This window comes from Lonchura striata, chromosome 1 (genome assembly GCF_050655825.1).
Source record: "Lonchura striata isolate lonStrDom1 chromosome 1, ASM5065582v1, whole genome shotgun sequence".
Taxonomy (NCBI): Eukaryota; Metazoa; Chordata; class Aves; order Passeriformes; family Estrildidae; genus Lonchura; species Lonchura striata.
Window position 1 is genome coordinate 92,558,025 of NC_140703.1, and position 22,289 is coordinate 92,580,313.

At 39.1% G+C, this 22,289-nt stretch overlaps 1 protein-coding gene across 1 annotated transcript in view; it reads left to right on the forward strand.

Moving 5' to 3' along the window:
- The window catches only part of RASA3 (RAS p21 protein activator 3), a 170,399-nt gene that overhangs the window by 16,359 nt on the left and 131,751 nt on the right, over positions 1-22,289 (forward strand). Inside the window, exon 2 of the mRNA XM_085558461.1 lies at positions 5,868-5,964. The gene's annotated coding sequence lies outside the window, so the exon portion shown is untranslated. The remainder of the gene's footprint in view (positions 1-5,867; positions 5,965-22,289) is intronic.

A 22,289-nucleotide genomic window follows, 5' to 3' on the forward strand; every position in this document is an offset into this window, starting at 1 on the left:
TTTCATTAAAAAATAGAATTACTACTAAAGCCAAGTTGTCATCTTCCTTCTGCTAGCAAAGGAAGTTTTGGTTCATTAAATTTCTTTCTGGCTCTTGTTTAAAAGGTTCATAATATTTCTTTTAGAAATGAGCTACCGTTGAAGGAAACAGATAATATGTGCCCAGTGTGATTGCTCTAACAGAGGTGCACAACAGAAGCTGAGTTTGTCTGTCCTGGCACTTTCCCATCATGGCTGGTGGCTTGAGATAACTTTCATCCAGCCATGGAGCTCTGTGGTTGACCACTGCATAGAAGTCACCTCCTCAACATGGGGTCTGGACATACTCAATGCACTCTAGGTTGTGTGTTGCTGTGGCACACCGGACCAATCCCACTTCTGTTTTGAGCAAACAAGAGTCTTTTTTCCTTCTTGACCTAGGTACTTAGGTATAGCGAAGCTTTTCTCTCTGGTTTGGTGGGTTTGGGGATCCTGCCCTGGGAAACTGCCAATTTTCTGAAGTCAGGAGTTTGCAGTTGTGTGGCAGTCACTGAAGTACTGTAAGGTGGAGGTTATGGTAGGTGGTATTTCTACTCCTAGTTCAGTACTAAAAAGTTATAGTCTTGTGTGCTAGAGTTTCTGTCTTTCAGAAGATAAGTTTTCATCATAATTTCAAACATTTTCTACTGATCCATACTGCAAATAAGAAAGGAGAAAATACCTTAGAAAGCATATCTAAGTGCAGCCTCCAACATGACTGCAGATTAAATTCTATGTTAAATAAAGGAAGAGCTGATACTGGTTTAAGTCTTGGTTTAAATTGATAATGCTTCTGAGAGAATTGCTGCTAACCTACTTGGCTATGCTAAGATAATTCGTGATTTTAATACAAATTTTCTTTTGAAGAAGTGTAATTAAAAATAAGTAATATGGAATATGTGCTTTCAGAACAAAGGTGTCTGTCCCCTGCATGATAGATGAATGGTGGTGCAACAGAGTGGTGAATTATAACATGCAAAGAGTTGATCAGTCATGTGGTGCTGCTTCTCCTTGTTTCAAGCTGTCAAATCCTATTAAAAGGGAAGCTTGAAACAGATCTTATACATTTTTAGTATTTTTACTCTGTGAATGCAATTACTGTGACAGACAAAAAATTGCATGAAATCATGAGTAAAGAAGGAAGTGTTGCTGCAGTGGGAGGGAATTGCTCTGCTAAGAGCTCTCCCTCATTTGTGGCAAGTGGCTCAGGGGCTTCAGAGCCTCTGAAGATTTTCCAGAAACCTCACTCTGAGGTATTTGCTCTCAGCCAATTGGATTCTTGCTGGAGAGACCTTGGATACTTAGATGAAAATTGTCATGTAGGAAAAAAGTCCAAATTGTAATCAGATCAATTAGTTATGCTACAGTTATTGCTGGCTTATATTCATTTTCCCATTTAGGCTTTTTCTTTACTAGCTGTTATAGTCTCAAAGGAATTTTGTTGGGAATTGTAAGGGAAATGGCTTTTATGTAATTTTGCTTCATGGTGTTTTTCACTATACTTAAGACATAGTGTCTTTAATATCTATACTCTTACAGAATTCTTAACCCCCTAGTATCCTAAAGTATATGAATCCTTCCACTTGATTGTCCAACACACTCCAGCTAATTCTGGAGTTCTATTTACAAATTTCACTAAGTTTAGCTGCATAGCTAAAAAGGTTAGTACCCTCACAAGTCAATTTTTTTTTATGCAGGAATTTATCCTCTGCATAGGAACAGCTGTATTTTAACTTAAACTGCAGAAATCAAAATATGTTGATGCATAGGTTTGCAATCACAAAATGGGCTTGTAACTCCTGTTCTGCTGGTTCACTATGCCAGGAAAGGGCTAACTTTCAGAATAAGGGCAAAGCTGGAAGGCTGAGGACAGTAAAATTTCCAAATGCTGTCATTATCCAAGAGGGAGTAAGAATTCTTTTCTATTTCCTAAATTGCTTCACAAGAGACTACTAGAATAATGCTATTTATGGAACCCTGTCTTGTTCTAGTTGTTCTTTTGCTTTCCATGATTAACATGATATCTTTCTTTTTCCTTCATCTTACTTTTCACACTTGTTTCAGCTGTTTTTCTCTTTTTTCCCCCCTTCTCATTTAGATGTCTGTTTTTTAAAATTGTTCTTGCAGATAGAAAAAAGATATATAAAATAAAGAACCCATCATCACTGCCTTGATTTAATGACCTTATATGTATTGTTTTCAGGATTATTGTCTTGGCACCAAAGCTTGGTTATCAAAGCAAGCTGACAGGTGCTTACTGGTGATATAGCTGTAGTCCTCTTCCAGTGGAAATAAAGAGAATTCTCCTTTCATTCATGAGTACTGCCTGAGCCACCGAGTCAGAGCAATTTCCATCAGTCAGGCCAGTGGAAAGGCTGGTTCAGATAAATTCTTTCCTCAGTTGGAATTGGTAAAGAATGTCCTTATGTAAAAAGATTCTCACTTTTTCCTGCTTTTAGAGAATACATGTGACTAGTAAAATGTTTTCAATTGCAGCAGAGGTAGAGTAGAAAAACACTTAACAAGAAATTGGATGACTTGTACTGTATTGAAGTTTGCCTGTAGACTGGTGTCAGGTGAACTGTAAAATCACAGAGATATCATAGAGTAGCACAAGTTATGGCAGGTCTTGCCAAATACTTCCACTGATCCTATTTTCATGTGTAACTTTACTAAATTTCCCCTGGTGATAAAGAGATTTGCAGCAGATATCTGCATCAAGTTTGCTTATTTGCTAAAAGAAAAATGTCCTTCAAAATGGCTTACCCATTTCTGAAATGGTGAGTGGAAAAAAGTGTTTTCTAATGACTACTTCTTACAGATGTTCTAGTACCTCTTAATTACAGAGCACAGACTTAACAGCTGATGTGGGCAAGGCTGGAGTATATATTTAGTTTTCCATAATTTTGGAACTTTCTGACTATGAAACTCCTGGATTAACAACCATAGTACTTTTTATATAATTGTTTGTTTGGTTGCCTTCACAGCAATTAAAGCTGTTCATATTTTTCATTGTAGAAGCCTTTCATTTAGTTGGAAGTTTCTTGGTCAAGTCTTAACTGTTTGGGTTGAAGCTTTCTTATTTTGCTTTCTGCCTCTGATTAAACAGTTTTGGGAAGCTTTAGTAAAACTGATGTATCTGTATTCAAGAATATATATTCTGTCGGACAGAAGCTAGGGGGAAGCTGAGGTAGTTTTTGTTTTCAGTGCCACAATTTAAATTTATTTTTCTTTTGAATGTTTTACCTTTCATGAACAAGCCCTCTTGAATTAGAACTGGGACCAAAGATTTGACAAAAGGATAGTCCTAGGATAGAAGAAATACCATTTATTTTCCTCCAAAGACTCAGGCAGATTTTGATGAGCTGCTCCTTTGAAAATCCATTTATGTGTGTTCAGAAAGTACTGGCTTCAAAAATATTTATTTCAGCAAACTCAGGCTAGAGGTAATGGGTAAGGAAGTGAATATGGTGAACATACAGATAGTATGAGACACATACTGAATCAGATGCAAATGACAGAGAACATACCTCAAAAATCAAGACACATGACTACAGAGGCCTAGCAGTCCAAGGCAATAAGGAGGATGGGTAAAGGCAGAGCTGATGCCAGCTCCCTGCTTGATAGGCAGTGCTGCAGCTTCTCTCTGGCTTGTGTGGGAGGAAAGTTGGGAATTTCTGACTTAGAGGGCTCAAAGCACACTAGATGGACATGGAAAAGCAAAAGACAATCAAATTTCTTTCTCTGGAAAAGCTTGCTAAAACCTCTTATAGCCATTTTGTTTCTGATTTTCTTTACCTCTGTTACTGGTAAAATAAGAACCTGGTTACTTTGCCAGTGTAGGTTTTGGAGCCCTCAATGCATGTGCCTTTCTAGTCACCTTAATTGTTGTTGCAGTGTCTGACTGTTTCTCTCAGGGAACTGGTGAGGAATTGCTTCTGGTTTCTTCAATAATTTTTAGATTATTTCTGAAAGCACCGTCTCTTCATGATGCACAGGCTGAGTGTAGAAACAACAGCAGTTACAAATTGCCTAATGAAGTCTGAAGAGCGCTCTGGGATTCATTTGATAAGAGTGGCTGCATTAAGTGAAAGGTTGTTAATTGTGTGGCTGCCTGCCACATGCAGTTAATCCCCAGCACAAAAGTACAGCAAAATGTGCTCTATGAGCAGTTCTGATCCAGAAATAACTGTGAAGGAAAGAATAGAAGCTCTGGGCTACCTTTGGGCTCTGTGATTTACACTGCCCACGAGGATATCTTGCAATGTTGGCCACATATTTTTCAGCTTGTTGCCAATACTCATGCCATCATTGAACCTGATACTGAGGCTGGGACTTTGTAATTCTATCCAGAATGGCTCAGTTCTCCTGGTTCATTTTCCACAGCTCCTGCTTTCATTTTTCTTCAATTTAACTAGAGAGGAAAACCATATAAGTAGAATCAGACTTCACACTTGTTTGTGTTCCCATGCCTGGTAATCCAGAATGTGAGGTATTTGTCAATCTTCTGTTGGGGGGAATTTTGCCTGAAATTTTATACCTCCCCTACAGGGACTAGCTCCTTCTTGATCTGCATTAACTGGCCCTTGTAACCCAATATTTTTGTCCTTCTTAAGAGGATAGACTTTGTTCAGTGTCTTCCAAACACACTCCTGTCTATATGGAATTTTGGAACATTTTACAAGAGGGAGAATTCTACAGCTTTATCTCAGGTTAGTGCCAGCCCTCCAGTCTTGGAATTGCAGTAGTGCAGTACTTTAGGTGAGGGCATGGCTGGTGTCTGAAATGCTTAATCATCAATTTCTGTTACTTTGGTTTATAAGTTTCTCTTGTGTACAAACCTGATATACTGAGTTGAGAAGCACAAAGATACTGAAGCTAAGTCTACTGCCTCAAATGCCTTGGAAGCTTTCTGTGATTTCTTAGACTGCAATTTTCCAGGCAGCTGAGTTGATCTCACAACAGTCTCCTGCCACGAAAAAAGCAAAGGACCCACACTTTTCCTTCCCCTGCTCATCTCCCTGCTGCTCCCACTGTGTGGTCTTCTCCATCCCTGGCGACAGCCCTGGAATTAATGACTTTGCAGAAAGTGGCAGAAAAACCATCCAGGTTTGCTTGGTTTTGTTGTGTTCATTTTCTACTGCTGTCACAAATTTAATTAGCTAATGGAGAGGTTTAGTGAAAACCAGAGTTGATCCAAAGAAAACAACAGGAGTTTGCCATTTGAATCATGAGCGAAGACAAGGAATGGAAAGGAGGAGGGTGCTCTGCTCCTTCTGTATCTTGTGTAATCTCAGCTTCAGCAGTGGGATTAAGTAATTCTTGTTGATGCCTGCACAGTCTGGATATTATTCACTAGTGACAAGCTGTAAGTTTTATCATATGGATTTGCATGATGTGCCCATGACCAACTCTGCCTCAGGTGAAGGAACTGTGCAGATGTCAAGATACTTGTGACAGTGATGTGTAGTGAGTTCTACCTGGGTCATTTCAGCTGAACAATGTTTGCTTTCTGGAGACACTTTAGGGCTTGGTGAGTAGTCAGTCTATCAAGAAGTAGACTGGCTGCAAATGAATCACAGGAGATAACAACCACCACCTGAACTATACAAATTCTTCACTTCAAAAACCTGTCCCTGTTGTTGACTGGTTTCCTGTGCCCTATTTGGGATGTGAATTTCCTGCTGAATCAAAAATATTTAAGATGGTTCTCTCCAGTGATCAATCTTCAAGGCACATTTTGCTTGGTCTGCTTTGAGCAGCAAATTAAATTTTCACTTTTGCCTTCTTCCTGCTCCACTTTTTTTAAAAAAAATTAATTATATTTTTCCTCTGGCTTTATTTTATAGCTCAGCTTTGGGCCCGGTGGTGTCTGTAGGAACAACTGGCAAAGTCAACAGCAATGATTCACTTACCAGGATCAACAGCTTTGCTGAGACATAACAGGTTTGCTTCAATTATTTCCTTAAAGTAGGGCAATGTTTCCCCTTTCTATTTGTTTTTATTCCCTTAGTTATTAAAGTGAAAAACTAATTTAAAGCCCTCGTCTCTTCAACAGAGTGTAGGAGGAAAATGACCTAGCATTAGATTTCATGTGACAGGACAAGCAAATGGCTTTCTGAAGTGTTGATTATACCTTAGGCTGCCTTTTAAATGTATCCTCACAGAGCAGTTTATCCTTAGCTATGTTTATCACTGGGAAGGAAATTTGATAACTACATGGAAATAGTGTTGCTGATGTTACCTTTTGGCCTTATAGTAATTTTTGTTGTCAATTTGTCCCTTTGTTCTCATGATGCAGGACATCTCCAGCAGCAAACAGTTCTCTCTTTCAGTGGCAGAAAGTTGGTGTTCCTCCAACTTTGTGTACAGAAGGGATAAAGAAATGGTTCTGTTTTTACAAGGGCATAACAAGCAGCAGTGATGTAACCATGGATACCCAATGGGGTGTTCAAAATTGCTGTCCCCTTGTCTACACAGCATGCATCAGACACTGATCAGGTAAAGCTCTGTGCTATTGTTGAGAGAACCCTTTTTTCCACCATTTTCATAGTGGCACAGGGAGACAAAACCCTTTGTAATACTGTGAATTGGACCCTGAAACACTCTCCTGCAACCACAGCCTACATGATTAGTGAAAGCATTTCATCAGTGTAAGCAGAGTTTCTATAAATATTTGTCATCATATTTTCCAGAATCATCATCATTTTTGTCTCTAACAGCCTTCATAGGCTCTTATCAAAAGCTAGGATTGTTATGGACAGTGCATAAGCACATGATGGGACATATCCAGATTTCTGTGAAGTCAGTGGGATTCTCTCCATTATCTTTGATGGGCTTTGGATCAAATAGTAACTTTTCCATTGACTTCAGTGAGATTTGGATTAAGTCCAGTTGCAGGCCATTTTTGTCCTGGAGGCTGTTGTAAGTAGAGAAGTAACAACTGGGTGTAATGCACAAATGGAGAGAGATGAATGAGGAAGGATAAGCTAGTTCTTTTCATTGTTATCATTATTTTATGCCTTTTAAAATTTGATTTTTAAGTGGAACATATTAATAATCTCAATTTCTAAAGTTAACTGTGTCAACATTGGATAAAAATGGAAATAGTCCAGTGGAAGAGAGAGAATCTCTTTGGACATCCTGAAGCATTTTCTAATTTGTAAAGAAATGTTACCATGTTGTTTTTCAAAGAACACATGTCCATGCTAAAAGTGTGTTTGTGGGTATTGAGAAGGAATGGGGGGGTGGGGTGGGGGGTGAAGAGAAAAACTTGTTTATATGACTATCTGATGCCCAACAATCCCTTTTCTGGAAGGGCTGAATTGAAGATAACCAGGGAGAAGCTGGACAGAGGGAAGCAGGGAGAGCACAATTTTCACAGCTGGACCTCAAAAGGCTCTTGGAACAGAATTGCTAAAGTAATAGTCTTGTTTTGAGCATACTAATTCAGTCTTTTCCTTTCTCATCCTTTCCTTCCCCATATTTGATACTAGACACTCCAAAAATATTCCAAGTCTTATTCAGAACAAATAGTAAATCCTGCTTATCCAGATCTGACAGTTTAGAGAGGCTAGTGTTAGAATAGCAGGTTTCTGGAGGAAATCTAATTAATCTGCCTTGCTTGGTGGGCTTTGCAACCAAAGCAGGCCAGATGCTGATTACACTGTAGCATAAAGGTACCTAAAACTGGTGCATTAGGTCATCCCATAACAAAATAACACTCACCCTGAGGAGAGTGATTGTAAAGAAACTGGATACCAGAATATCACAATTTTTTTTCTCCTCCCTTTCTATAGGAGTATGGAAATCAAGAGAATGAGAAAGAATCAGTCCCATCTTGAGGTATCAGGACCTGTAGTTCTAAGGAGCATGCCTCAGCCTAGTGGGTTCCTGTTGGTGTTTTTGTTGTTAGCCTCCGTGTGTGGGGTTATGCATTGTTTCATTATCAAAGGAACTTCAGCAATTATTTTTACAGTAAAGGGAAAAAAAATTAACATCAGCAATTGAACCCACATCCTAATATACCATGTGAATTTATGCATGAAGAATAAATGAATTGTTTTGCTAGTAAAATGGTTTTAAGGTGCCTGGGGATTATTATGTCACACAGTGAGATGATAAACAATTTTAAGGAAATTAATTCTGAAGTCCTTATATGGGTTATTCTCCTATTGCCTGAGGGGCACTGTGTTGGAAATTAAGTCTTTGACAGGGTTTAGCTCCATGTATTTTCTACTTTGCTTACATTAGGTTTCTTGGGTTTTTTAAAAATTGTTATTTCCTTTTAGTGAGGAGAGATAATTAGCTAACGATGTATTTTCCACTCTCATCTGTTATTAAAAATTTCTCTCTTGGGAGCAGTAAGATTTTGAAGGATAACTGCCAGTCAAGGCTACCCATTGTTATTTCTTGTGCTTTGCATATGTTAACATCCCATTATTCAGTTCTTTGCTCTTTATCTTGGTGATTGTGCTATTCTTGTTATTTGCAATGGTATTTTCTTGGCTGTGCAGAAGTACATCTTAGAAGGCTATTGGAACACTTTAGCACTTCTTAATCTGAAACTCTGCTTTCATCAGTCATCATAAAGATAAAAGAAGTTATTTAATGTTGCCACGGATGTGCTATTCGTGGATCCTGATAGTCCTGTTGTAACAGTCACTTCACTGAGAGAAAAAAAAAAAAAAAGGCATTCTGAAATTGTGGCATTCTGCTAGGCTCTTTATTTCCTTTGACAGGAGATGTGAAGGCCAGTGAAATAGCCAGTACTATACCTTCAGCTTGTGGCCATATATTGTTGGGGCACACGTGCCCAATAATGGTTTTCCTGTCTGGATCTGCAACAGAAGCGAAATGTTTATACTTTCTTGTTAGAACTATCCTTCCATATCATTATGGAAGATCTGTTAATTCCCATGTTCTGTTTTGTTAGCCGGCAGAAACATTATTAAACACATGATTCATTGTATCAGCAAAGCCAGACTTGCCCAGAAGAGTAGTGGAAAACGAAAACATTCAACAAAATCTAAAGCCTGCTGGAGATGCAAAGTCTTCTTTATTTTGGAAAACTGTAGAAAATGCATACAGTCTGGTTACAGTTGGGTTGATTTTATGATACAGAAATTACTGTCTAAGAGAAGGCAGGCATTTTTCAATAAGGCATTCAGCAGAAATAAAAAGACTAGTGTAAGAAATGACTAGGTACACCTAAGATAAGTTAGGTCTTACAAAAGGATACTTATTTAGGATGCTGCCAGAGGGGTAAGAAAAGGACTTGTGTTGAAAGTTTTCCCAGGTCTCTTCCTTATTAGCATTTTAGAACAATCATTAAGAGCACATTGTAGATCTAATAATTCTGATGGAGTTGGTAGTTTAGTGGCATACTAATACTTATCTCCATCTGACCTAAACAGCCATGCAACATATGAGGGAGAAGAATAATCTGTGAGCTGTGTTGGACTAAGTAAACCCCATGGAAGAAAAGCTGGTAATGGAGTAGAGCAAGAAAGGATTAAGAGGGGAGGAGAACGCTTTCTCTCAGAGTGGTCTTCTGCAGGGAGTGACACCGGATCAGTTGAAACTATGAATTTTTGTCATGAAATACATTCTCCCTCTCTCATATCTTACACATTAACTGTTCCAGCTCAGAGAGACTCAGTGATATGTAAAGAAGAGAGAAATACTTGCTATTTAAAAAATAAGAGATTGACAAGTAAAAGCAGCAAGCACATCACCAACACAAACTCCTCAGTGTAGGAGATGACCAAAGCACTGCCTGAATGCAACAGAAGTTTTCCATGTCTTTTTCTGAAGCACCTTTGTGATGAGCCAAAAGCCAGGCTTGAATCCCTGTGACAAGCAGACTTGTCATACATACTTCCAGGGCAGGTTCCTTGCATTTAGAACAGTGAATAATTTACAGCATTGACTGGTATAATGTTTAGCAGTTTCTAACTGTCTGAAATTTACTTGAGCTGTTTGGCTTCCTGTGAAAACATTCAGCTGCTTTTTTTGTGGCAGTCATCTCAGAGGAGGTGGCATCCCAGAAGGAAATTGCTCTCAACTCCAACTGTTTTCAGGGGATGATGACAGGGCTCATCTGCATCCTTTCTAGATACCATCATGTTAAGTAGCTGACTTTTACTGGATAACAAAACTAAACTTGGCAAACCTGTGAGAGTTTTGGCTGCTGCTGCTATCTCCTCTGATTCTTCAGGTGCCTTTAATTATCATACTAATAAGTTAATTTAAAAATAACTTTAAGAAGACATGTAATTTGTAAAAGAGGGTTGTTATTGTACCAGTCAGTACAAATCACCAACGTGAAGAAAAAAAAGTGATATTTATGCAAACTCTGATTTTAATTTGTAAATATGCAAACTCTTCCAAACTTGAAATAACAAAAGGTGGGTTTAGAAACCAGATTTCTTCTGTAGAATTCATATCAATATAATTTAATTTTCTGGAAATTGTTGTGAACAATTTCTGTCTTGCTCTTATATGCACAACCCTGGCATTTATAAACCCACCCTTACCTTTTTACAGCAGCACTTAAATTTGCAGCACTTTACAGATGGTTTTGGAACCATTATATTTTTAATTCAATGCAGAATATTGCATAGAGCAGATGTAACTTCTGATTTTTTTTCCCTGTTCCTTTCTTCTATTAAGGAAATAGCAAAATTATTCAGACTGGATGCATTTGCTTTTGGGTTCATAAAAACATGCTGACATTTTTTGCAGCATGGAGAAAATGATAACTTATCCCTAAACATTGCCATCTTTTTAATGGCCTACTCCAAGAAGTTTACCTTGTTTTCTTCCTTGCTTCCTATTTCCGCCTTTCTCTCTCACACTGGTTCATTTTTTTTTTTTTTTGTGAGCTCCTTCAATGCAAAGCCTTCACATCCCCAAGCAGAGACCCTTATGTTTTCTCAGAGCGATTTCTGTCTCTCTTGGTAGATCAAAAGCCCGGGCCCCAGGGGGCTGTGCCATTCAGGACAACTTGGCAAATTGCCCTGCTGCCCCCAGGTACCACAGCTGCAGATACCTCTGCTCCGGCAGCTGGTGTTCTGCAGCAAGCCTGTGTTTCTGCCAGGACAAGGCATGGTGAATTTTCTGGAAAACCAGCATGGGAATTTAGAAGCACCAGCATGACAGCACAGGGGCACTTGGAAAGGCCACTCTTTGGTCACTGGGGACCTTTTTAATCACTGCTTGGTGGGAACCCCATAATAAACCCCAAAAATTTGTATTTTCTAAGCCATCCTTCACTCAACATGATGGTTATTCTTTCTCTTCTCTTGCACTCAGAATTAATACTTGTTTTTAATCCAAGAGCAATTGAGTAGTGAAAAATATTTTGTTCTCTATAAATACATTTCTTCACTATATACCATGGTGATCTCTAACCTCTGTTCTGCCCTTCATGCATATATGAAGTAGACTGTTCTGCACACTGAACAATAGAGTTCTGTATGAACAGTGGATGCTGAGGGTATTTCAGCTACTCTGATATCAGTTCTCTCCTTTAAAAGAGCCACTGTTTAAATAGCCATGCTTATAAACAGTAGTGAGCCCCTTGAAGTTAATTCACACAGAAAGAAATTGATTCATTTCAGTATTGTCAATTTAGTTAGAAAAATATGTCAGATTCAATTCTCTACCTCAACTTTAACTTTTTTCCACTTGCAAGTCAAATTAGAGGGAGGGAGGGAGGAAGGAATGAAGGAAGGAAGCAAGGAAGCAAGGAAGGAAGGAAGGTTGGTTTACACAGTTAATGAAGCAGACCTAGTCTGAAAATAATAAAGAACTATTTCTTCATATTAGAGCTAATTGTATTGTGATACAATCTTCCTGAAGTAGCAATGCAGTTGAATCATCCCTGATGCTATTCACTGCTTACGGATTTGAAGAAGGCACAGTCCTGCATTATTACTGATTTGAAGCAAATGACTAATCAAATGTTTTCCACTTCTAAATTTGGTGAAAATCATTATGATACCCTAAATGGACACAAAAGCTACACATATATTTGCTGGATATTCTCAAAACCTGTCTCTTCTTATTCCTTATCAGTAGCTTTCACAACACATTAAGAACAAATAGAGATGCTGTAGACCTTTTGGGTAAGCATATTCTTCAATGAAGTCTTAAAGAATGTGCTCCTTATCAAACAGTTGTACCCATCCTTTTCTTGAGTTCTTCATACTTTGCTTTGTCCCATTTTAGCTGAAATAGTTGTTGCCACATGGTAGAATTGACAGGTTGGTCTGATGCATCTCTGCAAAATAAAGCATCTCTGAAACTGGGCTCTAAAAAAAAAGTGTGAGTAACACCAATCTGAGTCTTTTCTAAAGCAATAGAAAGCCCTAGAGACTTGTGGTATGCTTGTAGCCAGTCATGTGGGGGTTGTCATGGCATTGCTGCTCAGAAAAGGAATTAATAGCTGGTAGTAGCATTTCAAACAATAAATTTAACAAATAGAAAACAAGAACTGAACATTATAGCAAAGAGTATTTTATTCATACATTAAATAGATTACCAGTTATACTTCACAATTCAGCTCTATTTCTCACTGGTGAAGAAAAGACAGTGGTGTAAGCCATTAATAAGATCCATGGCAGGGGGGTTAGAACCAGGCAATCTTTAAGGTCCCTTCCAACCCAAACCAATCTATGATTCTACGAATAATTCATACAATATGTAAAGGACTTCATAATGGCCTATATTTACTGAGTCTTGAATTGCATGGCACACCTTAGTAATGCTCTGAACAAACCCACAGTGGTCTTTTGCTCTGCAATACATTTTTTAAAACATTTATTTCATTGATTAAAAATGTACTTTTCAAAAGCCAGGGGAATGTGTTCATACTGAAATAGTTGTGGCGTTTAGTAGACTTTTCACCTTTCTTTATCTGCTTAATATCTGACTGCTAAGAAAAACAGGCAAAACAGACTTCCAAAAGCCATTTACCAAACTGAGTACTGGTTCTCATCCATGGCCACATTTGCTTTCATTCTTTTTAGGCAATATTTGGCAGAAAAGTGAATGGGCAAAGACTTTTACTCAGGCCCTCTCATAAATAGGAAAGGTTCTGCAAATTCAAGATCAGCTTGGTCTCCTCCAAAGATGACTTTGGGCTGACACAGATCATTTGAGGTTCCTGTCCTCAAGGTATGGATCACCCTTAAGCTGGCTCTGGCAGACTGCTGAAGAAGTTTGCTTTTGGTTCATGCTTTTTCTTTATAAGGTCCTTAGTTCCTAAGGAGAAGACTTGAATTACAACTTGCAGCTGCCATGGATCTTTTAAAACAGGTAGATTAATGCACATTGTATAGGAGTACTGGGAAGTAGGGTGGGAACCTTTGGCAGATAGTACCAAAATTCACTAATGAGAATTGGTCTGTTCAGGGATGAACCAGGGGATATTCCTCTTTACTGCAAGGCAGTTTGTGCAGGTTGATCTTACATAGTGTTTCATGTGGATGCAGCAACACGTCTATCACTCAACTACCCAACAGAGAATCAGTGACAGTATTTTTGATATATATCTTGATTATCATTTTCATTTCAGAAGTTGAAGTAAGGTTGATTATAGGCATTAGTGATTTTTATTACACTTGATGTGAAATGGAGCTTAAACAGCAGAAGCAGACATATAATTAAAATCTTGATACCTACTAATTTTGAGCTGTAAGGCAAATACTCTTATTTTCAGACAAATGATGGAAGGAAATGAAAAGTGGTTTTTTCCCCACTGTTTGTGTTCTTAATTTCTTGTTAATATAAAAGAAAGATGTGGAGACTGTCAGTCAAAATAATAAAGAGTACAGAATTTAAGTGTATTTTTAAAAATATCTATATAAAATTGTGCACATAATACAATTATATTTTGCTCTTGAACAAATAAAAGTGCTTGGCAGGGCCTTGGCCTTGGTCTTTTAAATGCTATATGTTTAATGATCTGCTATGCACTGATGTGAAGAACATCATTATCTTTTTACTGATTTTGATGAAGCTCTTAAAATATAAGAAAAACATAAACGCTTAGAATGATGGAAACATGGCCCAGTAAGAAATGAAATCAACTGGCACGGGTTCCCAGCTGCTTCTCAATTAAATTGTGTGAAGGGAAGTGGCTTTAAACTTCCTCCTTGGTTGCCTATTCTCTTTCTATCCTCAGAAACTGTGTATGTATGCATTCTAAACTGGGTTTTGGGGGAAATTGGTATTGATGGGTTTTGTTTTATTTTGACATAAGGAAAAAAAAACTCAGCAGTTTCAATGGTTGTCTTCATGTTGAGCTACCTAAGGTCCAGCAGATCCTTTCTATCAGAATATGGTGATGGAAGACAGGGACAATAGATCCTACCTCTAGATCTAATTTCACTTCTAAAGTTAGAGCTACAGCAGGAAAGTCTTTAGAATGGTGGTTCACTGCTTAGTCAAAGCAGTCTTCTGAAGCATCCTTAAAAAGCCACAGACTGGACTTGCATGTAATTTTTTAATAGCAAAGGTATTTGCTAAAGAACAGATTTTGAGAAATTAGTAGATAATGAGCATGAGAATATTTTATTTTTTGCAAAAACTTCATTTTCCACTAAGTATTAAGACACAAATACATTTAGCTTTCAGACATAGCAGAGAGAATTGTATTTTCTGCAGCATAAGAGTGAAGTAGTCAATACCAGACTACTTTGTTAACCTGTTAATCATAGAGTGTGTTCAGTTTCTTATTGGAGATCTCAGCACCCTATGGCTCTCATAGGTTTCTGGGTTTGTTTTTGTTTTGGTCTGATTTTTAAGCAAACCTCTTTATAAACTTTATAGGGCTGTAAGCTCTGCAGGTGGTACTGCTGCTAGGAATTTGATTCTTGAATTACTTCCCACTATGTTGCAAATTAGTGAGTCACTGCCCTTTCCTCTCCCACCCCCTTTGCCAGGAGAACAGCTTGGGCTGACTCAGGAGCTGCTAGCTACAGCAACTGCTCATGTTTACTGCCCAGTTACAGTATACGTTAAAAAAATGCTTCTTCTGCCATTGCACACCCCATAGAGAGTGTATGGTTGGAGGTACTGGTGCTCACCATGACCAGAAGTGCCTTTTTCATGTTTTTCATTCGCTGTGAACTTGGTATATTTACTAAGGGAATGCAAGATGAAGTGTGTTACACTGGCTTTGAACATATACACAGACTGAACCACAGGACGAGAGCCACTTGTGGGTGTGTTTGAGGATCAAGCCTAGTTTGCCTTCATTCCTTGCCTGTCCCTGAATATGCATTTCAAGATGCTGAGAGAAGCCAAATTATTGTTTGGTCAGTTCAGTATGTTACATGACAGGAGCCCGTGCTGTGACTCTGACCGTGCAAGCACACTCCCTTATCAGATAACTCACAAGCAAACCACCCGAGTCGGTAGTTAGGAGTCCATCTGTACTCAGAGGGATAAAAAAAGCAGCTGGAAGCCGTGCTGGGAGGAGTGGGATGTGCTCTGTCTGGGCATGCAGCATACCCGGGGGCTTCCATCTCAGAGCTGCCTGCCCTCGTGAATGAGTGTGAGCAAAGCCTCCCTGGCATGGCACAAGTGCTGGCGGTGCCGAGTGGTGCAGAGGGAGGGGACGGGAGGGCCACGGTCCCCACTGCAGTACAAAAGCAGATGGACCAGATGCTTCCTTTAGACTTGACCCCTTCTGGAAGTTTTGAGCAAGAATTAATTTTTGGCTGGGGAAAAAAAAAAAGAGCTTGTTTCCCACTTATTGTCTGAGAAATTGAGAGAAGGGAAATGGGGTGTAAGGAGAGGAAGAGGAAGGGAAAAACACTGCTATAATCACACAGAGTTGTTTATCTATATGTATTTATATCTACCTACACAATTTAAAAACTTTTGGATATGTTTACTAAAATGCACGATTTCCTTGATCTCCAGAAAAATTGCCAAGAAGACTAGCACTGACAACTAGTGTTCCTGAGTGGTTTTAACGTGGGAGGAGAACACAGAGGGAGAGGACAGGGCAGGACATGACTGTTGAGCAATTAACTGAGCTCCTGCACTGAGTTCTTTGCTTGTGCAGCAGTCCTTAGCTTTCTGGGGAAGGCTGGTCTTGCTGCCTGGATGAATGACACAGGGTAGTTACACAGAGGTAAGGCCAGAGCCCTGTCCCCACCTTTGCCTGAGGAGGGGGGCACTGTCTGGGTGATAACCTCCCTGTGTTGGTGTTGGGCACAGAGAAGGCAATTGGATGGGGTAGGCTCTTGCTGCTGAAGAGCTGGTCTGTAGCCAGAGACCAGCATGTCTGGGGACAGAGGGCTGGGAGAATTTGCCTGACAGCACCGTGTTCTCCCAGGTGAGGGTCTGTGTTCAGCCACGTGCCCCCCTGGGTACAAATGTCACCACAGCAATGGCTGCAGCGAAGGTGCCAGACTAAAGTGAGTGTAGGCTGAGGGGTGTTGCTGATTCTTTGGCTGGCAGGTTTTTTACTTCTGGGTATTTTCTTAATATCAGACACTTGCCAAAGTTTACTGTGGAGCAAATCAGCCAAATCTTCTGCATGAGGCATTGCTAAATTTTTGGCTGGAACAAGGGACACTTACTAGCACAGGCAAGGACCATGTTGCTGTAGGAGAGGTGTCAGCCTCCTAAGAGTAGCACAGGGACCTCCTAAGAGCAGACAAACAGGGTGAAGCAACAAAGGCTTTCAACTGAAAGCAAATACTGACAGAAACATTGCTCTGGGTGCATGGCCTGTGGCCATAGCTCCTGGAAGGAATGATGTACACTGCAGTAGGACATGGTGCTCCTGCAGGCCTGGCCCTTTCCCTGCTCAGGAGGCATGTGGTAGTACATGCCCATGTTAATTCTTGTTAATGTGTGGCTCAATGTTTTAGATTTTTTTATATTGCTTGCAGGGCTGATATTAATTCTTACTGCTATAAACAGCTGGTTGCTTTATAATGGCTAAAAAAAGTTAGTGGAGAAAATTAGGAATTAATTAGAATTTTATTAGGCCCTGGGATGTGTATTCTTGTTTCTTTCTCTGCTCCATCACACAGACCTGGTTAACCTTCAAAAATAATTTCATTTTTTTATTCTCTTTCTTCCTTTTTTTATTTCCATTTTCTCTTTTTATTCTCCTTTTTTGACTTAATTGAAAGGCATGCAGAGAAAGGAACTGTTTCCCTGAATGCAAGAACTGTCTAAACACTAACTCTGGGCTGATGTTCTAAACCTGTTTGGCATGCAAAATTTGGTTGCTTAAGGCCTGTGTTTGATTTTGTTAAAAAAAAAAAAAAGTCTGAATTTCTAATATAGTGGCACCTGTCTAATTCTCCCTTCTGGCTTGGGGAGACCTGCCAATTGCAAAATCACACCAATACAATTAGCCCTGTCATCAGCCAGTGGGTCAAAATAAGCCAGTCCCTGACAAGAACTGCTCGTTGTACCTGTGTGTCCTGCTACTGTTCTGCACAAGGGAGAGAGGAAGGCCAGTCCTGCAGTGCTGCCTTTCAATTTACCCTCTGGCTTACTTGGATTACTCACTCTGGTTTGCTGGCACAGAGGAAGCAAGTTACAAGGTTCTGGCTCTCTGAAGAATACCACATACAAACACTGTCCCTTTTTTTTTTTTTTTTTTTTTTTAAGTGAGAACAGATGTCTTGAATGGGCAGGTTTTGTTGTCCTTGAGGGCTTTATGGGCCATTGTAAAGCCAGAGTAGTCAATCTCTTTGACTGAGGCCCAAAGACAATGTGAGGATGGTGCAGGGGGACCTGCAATCCTGCCATTTCTAGCAGAGTGGCAAGCCAGCTATGCCAGCCTGAGATGGGATTAGCTGCATGAATTAGTTTCAGACTGTATATATTGCCTTCTGGTCAGACACAGGCAGAAAATGTCCTTCTCAATAGCAAATTAATTTAAGTTTGTTTAAACAAAGTCATGTTAAGGTTTCTCAGTGGATGCTCACAAATATCCCTCTTTGGCAAATCAAACTTTCCCACTGGATGCAAGAAGAATAAACTCCTGAGTACAAGGAATATATTTTTGCTCTTTGACATTTCCTCTTCTGTGAGTGACTAGACCTTCCATCTGTGGAACTTAGTTGCATTATCACAGCTATTTCCAGCAGGTGGCAGATGATAATCATGCAAGTAACCCAATCTGGGTACAAATGATGTGTTTTCCAGGTTGTTTCTTCAGATACTGACATAAATCTACACATTATCTATTGGCTATAAATGTTTCCAAAAGCAATAAACTAAGATTGCATAATTGGAGCCCATTAGTAGTTACCCACGATAATATGTAATTAAATACTTGGCTATAAAGTGTGCTATGATTTTTATTTTTAAATTCAACCTTGATTTTTTTAACTTCCCAGATCAGAGAAATTGCTTCTATTCCAAAAACCTCCAAATAACCATCTGGCTAATTGTGTTTCATGGTATAAGATTATCTTTGCTCATCAACCCTGGTGGGATAGAGCTCCTCCATGTAGTCATGCCTGGATAATTAACTGATGCTTCAAATAATTATGTGTTAAAATGTAGTGACAAACAGTGCTATATTGCTCTTCCTATATAGCTTCTCACTGACAGAGTTGCTCTGCCTGATTGGTACTACTGACTGAAGGAGGATTTTTTTCAGATTAGCAGTCCTTAATGAGGACCAGATTTTGATCCTTTTGCTCTTGTTGGTAGTCACTCACACACATGAGTAATCCCAGTGTGTTCAATGGGAGCTATTCACCACACAGAGAGGGTGGCATTTGCAAGTTGACCTTCCAGTCTTGGCTTCAATGGGGTATTTGAGCAAAGGAAGACCACAGGACCTGACCCATACTAAACGCGTGACTACATGGAAAAGGCTGGTCAAGGTTTACAGCAGCATGTGGGAGAGCTGTGCCCCTGCTTGTGGGTGAGCGATGCACCAAGTCAATGTAAACTTCAGAGCTTCTGTCTCACAGGTCTTGCTTATAGCACAAAACTGGAACACATCTCAGAGACAGAGGTGTTTGTTTAATGTGTGTTTTGGGGTGGATGTTTGTAATATAATCCCAATTACTTTCCTCTGGGTGGCTATACAATCCTCTGGGGTGGATAAGAGGGAGAAGACGGGGTAAAAGCTCTCCTTGCTCTCCTCTCAAAAGAGATATTACTGCTGCTGCCAAACTGAGGGGAGATGAAATTTTGCCTTGGAGGTGAGAGTAAGGATGGAGTTCTATTTTATCAAATTAATTCCCATAAAGAACAGAGAAGACTGCAGATGAGCTGGTGACTTAAAAGCAAAGGAGATCTGAAAATTATGATTATGGCTGACAATATGCAATGGCATGTGAAATATGGTTGTTTATATGCCTGTTTGCATAACCATATATTTATTATAAACAGAAATATTCAGTATTTTTAAGACAATAGCAAGTCCTATTGCTGTTCATTTTTTCTTTCTCAATATTATTTACTGTTTTCACCTAGCAGTTTTACAGAAGATTAATGTGGAAGATATGAAAATAGACACATACTTTTTAAACTGCAGGAAAATTCACTATATTTCATTCTTGTACATAATCACTGGGTGTTTTAGTTTTTGTTTTGGTTTTATTTTTGGTTTTTGTCTTATTGCGGTTTTATTACATTGTAATCTTTTATGGAAGGATAAAGGGATTTGTTCCTTCATAGGAAAGCAAACTTTATAGGCTCAAGCAAAGCAGATATGACCCAGAACACAATGCTTTGACAAATTTAACCAGAAAGTATTTAATGTTGGTAAACTTAATTGGAATCCTGAATGTTAGGAGCTTGCTGCTGAAATGACTTGAATTTTAACATAGATATATATTTTAGGAGAGAACTAGACTGACAGATTTTTAGTAGTAATGAACAAGAATTAATAGAGAAAAAAAGAAAAAGCTAAAAAAAACCATATACCATGAAAGTTAGTTGTATTGTCTTGGCTATTGTAACAACCAGTTCTTACTGGCACCCTTTTCCTGTAATTAAAGCCATTTTTCTTTTCCCCCTTCTGGCCTCTTCCTGGCCCCATGTTCCAGCCACAAGAAGCAAAAATGTGGCATTTTTGAAGGTAACTAGTAAGAAAAACAGGTAGACAAGCTTTACTTCCTGTACTCTGGGGTCACAGGGGAGATCTTTGCTTTCTTTAAGTGTAGTAACTGCAATGCAATCCCTGATTTTCCTGAATCTGATGCATAGATCTATTTTTATCCAGTGTGTGAGTGTACCATACATGCATATGTACTGGTACATACACAGAGCTCAGTAACAGCCACTTCAGTAGTATCTGCTCTTTCCCACATTTCTCCTTCCATTAAACTTTGTCACTTTTGTATTATTGTGAAATCTATACTTTCTTGTCGCTTTTGCTGACATTTTGCTAATTAAAGGTTTCTTCTTGTTATCATTCTATTTCTTTTCTTCTTTTATTTAATGTAATGGCCAGAGTTTTTTTCTGCCAGACTAATCATACAAGCAGTTTCACTACTAGTTTGATAATTCCTCTGGAGCTACATCAGATGTGAACTCTTAGCCTGGGGAGACACAGGTAATCACAGACTCAGTCTTAATTTCCTACTTGCATAGTATATTTCTGCCATATCTCACTATGCATGGAGACTGCAGGAAGGACTGCAGCCTTTTCCTGACCAGTTGGTTGGTTCTAGGACTTCAGGAGCAAACATACACAGCAAATTTTCCTATCTTCCTGTGAGAGGTATCACTTCAGTCTGAATTTACCACTCAGACAGGGAATAGGATGCAGAGGCTCCAGCAAAGACTTCTCTGCTTCTCTTCTTCACTCACTTTATCAGGGATGTTCATTGAACTCAATATTCATTGAGTCACCCTAGTCAGCATAGTTGTCATATCATGCAGCATCTCAATGTGGATAGCAGCTGCCTTTAGGCCTGGTACAGATATTATTAGTTAAAACTGTCTATGTCTTCCTAGAATTCAGTTACAATATCTCAGTCATCAGATCATAGTTTTGTTTTTTATAACAGTGATATTTCCTTAGATTTGTCTTAAATATGTTGTTCCTTTACATAAATATAGGTAGCTGCCTTGTGCTGCCCTGGGGATAGAAGGTTCGTATTTTGTTAGTTTCTTGCATAATGCAAAAGAAGATTAGAGAGCTTCTTATATTCTGTTTCCTCCCAAGAGAAAGCTATCATGTAGATCAAGAGAGGAAATGATTTCCTTGCTTGGCACAAATGAGTCACAGAAAATGACCTTCTTTGTAGTCTAATTTAGATTCAAGAATCCTCTGAAGAGCTGATAATATAAACCCATATGGCTTGGATGAAGAAAGTTGGGAAGACATTGTCACTAACAGACTCATCCACATCTTAAAAAGCAGTATTTCACTTTGCCTAGGTTTTTTTGATCAGACTGCTGCAGCTGTACACCTCATGTTGCCTGCACATGTTATGTGTAATATGCACATACATATGTGATGCTACTGCTGAGGTTTCATTTCAGCAATGGAAAAACTGAAAAAGCAGCACACACTCTTTGGCTGTTTTTTACATTGTGTTTAACATCTTTAAAAATACATATGCATGTGAATTTTGAAATGGTGCTTTCATTTACATTGTTGGACTGTATAACATTTGGAGACAAGTTTATTACAGAGGAAGCAAGAAGCTTTCAGCTGTATGTCAAGAAAACAAGATCCGACAGACAAATAAACTAGCACACTCATACGCAGAAGCACTGACAAAGAGCTTCAGCAGAAAAGGTCTGGTGGGAAACCTGAAGCGTAGCTGGACAGCACAGAGAGCTGCAAGTAACCATTTGTAGATTTTCATGTGAGGAATATTAATTTATTCCATGGCAAAAAGGTGCTAGCTTTTCCCCCTGTTTTTTCTTGCTATACACTGGTTTTTTATTTACTAATTTTTTGTGTGTTTTGATGTTTTTAAATGTTGGTCTGTTCCAACTGTTGTTAATTGATTCTGTAGGCATCTTGGTAGTTTCTGTTATGCTTAAGTGTGGAAGTTGTTCATGCTTCACTACATTTCGCAGGAAAGGCTGGCTTTGTGGTTAAATTTTGCCATAGTTTTCCTGGACATATCTGTGCTCTTGGCAAACCTGAAAAATAGCCTGGAAGTATGGCCATGGGCAGGTATGCATTCCTAAATCTGCCCAGCACGCCACTGTGCCCTAACCACACCTTTGGACTGAGATGCTTTCTGATCAGGTTGCTTATGATGGTGGGTAAAGGATTTCCAAGTGTCATGGCTTATGCGCCTCTT